This window comes from Olea europaea, unplaced genomic scaffold, assembly GCF_002742605.1.
Source record: "Olea europaea var. sylvestris unplaced genomic scaffold, O_europaea_v1 scaffold106, whole genome shotgun sequence".
Classification (NCBI taxonomy): domain Eukaryota; kingdom Viridiplantae; phylum Streptophyta; class Magnoliopsida; order Lamiales; family Oleaceae; genus Olea; species Olea europaea.
Window position 1 is genome coordinate 590,917 of NW_019227947.1, and position 4,624 is coordinate 595,540.

Consider the following 4,624-nt stretch of genomic DNA (forward strand, 5'->3'; position numbering starts at 1 on the left):
TTGTTCGATTTGGCGAATTGATTGTCTAATTTGATAGGAATCGAGCAAATGAAAAGTAACTTTTCATTTCAACATAACTTTGGGTTTGTTCGTTTTTGGAAAACTGCTAGTCTAAATCGATTGGGATCGACCCAATGAAAAGTGATTTTTGATTTCATGATAACTTCGGGTTTGTTCGTTTTTGGCGAATTAGTAGTCTAATTCGATTTGAATCGACCTAATGAAAAGTGGGTTTTCATTTCAAGAACTTCGGGTTTGTTAACTTTTGGCAAATTGCTAGCCTAAATCGATTGGAATCGAGCCAATGAAAGGTGGTTTTTCATTTCATGATAACATCGGGTTTGTTCATTTTGGCGAATTGCTCGTCTAGTTCGATTGGAATCGAGCCAATGAAAAGTGGCTTTTGATTTTATGATAACTTCGATTTTGTTCATTTTGGCGAATTGCTCATCTAGTTCGATTGGAATCGAGCCAATGCAAAGGGGTTTTTCATTTCTTGATAACTTTGGGTTTGTTCATTTTGGCAAACTATAGTCGAAATCGATTCGAATCGAGCTAATGAAAAGTGGTTTTTGATTTGATGATATCTTTGGGTTTGTTCGTTTTTGGCGAATTGCTGGTCTAAATCGATTGGAATTGAGCCAATGAAAAGTGGCTTTTGATTTCATGATAACTTCAGGTTTGTTCATTTTTGGCGAATTGCTAGTCTAATTCGATTGGAATCGAGCAAATGAAAAGTGGTTTTTCATTTCAAGATAACTTCGGGTTCATTCATTTTTGGCGAATTGCTAGTCTTAATCAATTGGAATCGAGCCAATGAAAAATGGCTTTTGATTCCATGATAACTTCGGGCTTCTTTATTTTGGCGAATTCCTCGTCTAGTTCGATTGGAATCAAGGTAATGGCAAGGGGTTTTTTCATTTCTTCATAACTTCGGGTTTGTTCATTTTGGGGAGTTGCTCGTCTAATTCGATTGGAATCGAGCCAATGAAATGTAGTTTTTTAATTTCTTCTTAACTTCGGGTTTGTTCATTTTTGGCAAATTGCGAGTCTAATTCGATTGGAATCGAGCCAATGAAAAGAGGTTTTTAATTTCTTGATAACTTTGGGTTTGTTCGATTTGGCGAATTGCTCGTCTAATTCGATAGGAATCGAGCAAATGAAAAGTAACTTTTCATTTCAACATATCTTTGGGTTTGTTCATTTTTGGAGAAATGCTAGTCTAAATCGATTGGGATCGAGCCAATGAAAAGTGATTTTTGATTTCATGATAACTTCGGGTTTGTTCATTTTTGGCGAATTAATAGTCTAATTCGATTGGAATCGAGCTAATAAAAAGTGGTTTTTCATTTCAAGATAACTTCGGGTTTGTTCACTTTTGGCGAATTGCTAGTCTAAATCGATTGGAATCGAGCCAATGAAAAGTGGTTTTTCATTTCATGATAACATCGGGTTTGTTCATTTTGGCAAATTGTTCATCTAGTTCGATTGGAATCGAGCCAATGAAAAGTGGCTCTTGATTTTATGATAACTTCGGGTTTGTTCATTTTGGCGAATTGCTCATCTGTTCAATTGGAATCGAGCCAATGCAAAGGGATTTTTCATTTCTTGATAACTTTAGTTTTGTTCGTTTTGGCAAACTGATAGTCGAAATCTATTGGAATCGAGCCAATGAAAAGTGGTTTTTTATTTGATGATATCTTTGGGTTTGTTCGTTTTTGGCGAATTGCTGGTCTAAATCGATTGGAATTGAGCCAATGAAAAGTGGCTTTTGATTTCATGATAACTTCAGGTTTGTTCATTTTTGGCGAATTGCTAGTCTAATTCGATTGGAATCGAGCAAATGAAAAGTGGTTTTTCATTTCAAGATAACTTCGGGTTCATTCATTTTTGGCGAATTGCTAGTCTTAATCAATTGGAATCGAGCCAATGAAAAATGGCTTTTGATTTCATGATAACTTTGGGTTTCTTTATTTTGGCGAATTGCTCGTCTATTTCGATTGGAATCAAGCTAATGGAAAGGGGTTTTTCATTTCTCAATAACTTCGTATTTGTTCATTTTGGGGAGTAGCTCGTCTAATTCGATTGGAATCGAGCCAATGAAAAGTAGTTTTTTTATTTCTTCTTGACTTCAGGTTTGTTCGTTTTTGGCGAATTGCGAGTCTAATTCGATTGGAATCGAGCCAATGAAAAGAGGTTTTTCATTTCTTGATAACTATAGGTTTGTTCGATTTGGCGAATTGATTGTCTAATTTGATAGGAATCGAGCAAATGAAAAGTAACTTTTCACTTCAACATAACTTTGGGTTTGTTCGTTTTTGGAGAACTGCTAGTTTAAATCGATTGGGATCGACCCAATGAAAAGTGATTTTTGATTTCATGATAACTTCGGGTTTGTTCGTTTTTGGCAAATTAGTAGTCTAATTCGATTTGATCGACCTTATGAAAAGTGGTTTTTCATTTCAAGATAACTTCGGGTTTATTCATTTTTGGTGAATTGCTAGTCTAAATCAATTGGAATCGAGCCAATGAAAAATGGCTTTTGACTCCATGATAACTTCGGGCTTCTTTATTTTGGCGAATTCCTTGTCTAGTTCGATTGGAATCAAGGTAATGGAAAGGGGTTTTTTCATTTCTTCATAACTTCGGGTTTGTTCATTTTGGGGAGTTGCTAGTCTAATTCGATTGGAATCGAGCCAATGAAATGTAGTTTTTTAATTTCTTCGTAACTTCGGGTTTGTTCATTTTTGGCAAATTGCGAGTCTAATTCGATTGGAATCGAACCAATGAAAAGAGGTTTTTAATTTCTTGATAACTTTGGGTTTGTTTGATTTGGCGAATTGCTCGTATAATTCGATAGGAATCGAGCAAATGAAAATTAACTTTTCATTTCAACATAACTTTGGGTTTGTTCATTTTTTGAGAACTACTAGTCTAAATCGATTGGGATCGAGCCAATGAAAAGTGATTTTTGATTTCATGATAACTTCGATTTTGTTTGTTTTTGGCGAATTAATAGTCTAATTCGATTGGAATCGAGCTAATAAAAAGTGGTTTTTCATTTCAAGATAACTTTGGGTTTGTTCACTTTTGGCGAATTGCTAGTCTAAATCGATTGGAATCGAGCCAATGAAAAGTGGTTTTTCATTTCATTATAACATCGGGTTTGTTCATTTTGGCAAATTGCTCGTCTAATTTGATTGGAATCGAGCAAATGAAAAGTAACTTTTCATTTCAACATAACTTTGGGTATGTTCATTTTTGGAGAACTGCTAGCCTAAATCGATTGGGATCGAGCCAATGAAAAGTGATTTTTGATTTCATGATAACTTCGAGTTTGTTCGTTTTTGGCGATTTAATGGAATCGAGCTAATGAAAAGTGATTTTTCATTTCAAAATAACTTCGGGTTTGTTCACTTTTGGCGAATTGCTAGTGTAAATCGATTGGAATCGAGCCAATGAAAAGTGGTTTTTCGTTTCATGATAATATCGGGTTTGTTCATTTTGGCGAATTGCTCGTCTAGTTCGATTGGAATCGAGCCAATGAAAAGTGGCTTTTGATTTCATGATAACTTCGGGTTTGTTCATTTTGGAGAATTACTCGTCTAGTTCGATTGGAATCGAGCCAACGGAAAAGGGTTTTTCATTTTTTGATAACTTCGGGTTTGTTCGTTTTGGCGAACTGCTGGTCGAAATCGATTGGAATCGAGCCAATGAAAAGTGGTTTTTTATTTGATGATATCTTTGGGTTTGTTCGTTTTTGGCGAATTGTTGGTCGAAATCGATTGGAATTGAGTTGTTGGTCAAAATCGATTGGAATTGAGCCAATGAAATGTGGCTTTTGATTTCATGATAACTTCAAGTTTGTTCATTTTTGGCGAATTGCTAGTCTAATTCGATTGGAATCGAGCAAATGAAAAGTGGTTTTTCATTTCAAGATAACTTCAGGTTTATTCATTTTTGGCGAATTGCTAGTCTAAATCAATTGGAATCGATCCAATGAAAAATGGCTTTTGATTTCATGATAACTTCGGGTTTCTTTATTTTGGCAAATTGCTCGTCTAGTTCGATTGGAATCGAGCCAATGAAAAGTTGTTGTTGATTTCATGACAACTTCGGGTTTGCTCGTTTTGGGGAATTGCTCATCCAATTCGATTGGAATCGAGTCAATGAAAAGTGGTTTTTGATTTCATGATAACTTCGGGTTTGTTCTTTTTGGCGAATTGCTCGTCTAGTTCGATTGGAATCGAGGCAATGAAAAGCGGTTTCTCATTTCATGATAACTTCGGGTTTGTTCGTTTTGGTGAATTGCTTGTCTAATTGGATAGGAATCGAGCCAATGAAAAGTCACTTTTCATTTCAACATAACTTTGGGTTTGTTCATTTTTGGCGAACTGCTAGTCTAAATCGATTGTAATCGAGCTAATGAAAAGTAGTTTTTGATTTCACGATAACTTCAGGTTTGTTCGTCTTTGGTAAATTACGAGTCTAATTCGATTGGAATCGAGCCAATGAAAAGTGGTTTGTCATTTCAAGATAACTTCGGGTTTGACCATATTTGGCGAATTGCTAGTCTAAATTGATTTGAATCGAGCCAATGAAAAGTGGCTTTTTATTTCATGAT